The sequence below is a fragment of the Laccaria bicolor genome, genomic scaffold, assembly GCF_000143565.1.
Source record: "Laccaria bicolor S238N-H82 LACBIscaffold_46 genomic scaffold, whole genome shotgun sequence".
NCBI lineage: Eukaryota > Fungi > Basidiomycota > Agaricomycetes > Agaricales > Hydnangiaceae > Laccaria > Laccaria bicolor.
This window is the reverse complement of record NW_001889917.1, coordinates 172449-172683: the sequence shown is the minus strand read 5'-3', so window position 1 is coordinate 172683 and position 235 is coordinate 172449.

The window sequence follows — 235 nt, the reverse complement described above, 5'->3', positions numbered from 1 at the left end:
AAACTAATGACAAAAAGAATGACACAATGGTTTAACGTTGATGGTCGGAAGCCATTCCACGATGCGGATACAGGCAAGATGATCCCTAGAATGCTGAATACACAAGGGGGTGGCGGAACGTGGATTTTAGATATACAGTCACATTACAAATTAGCAGGCCCTCGGCCTACCCCCCCAAAAAAGGAAACTTCCAAGTTCCTATGTCAAAACATACTTTTTTTGGAGTTACTACGTG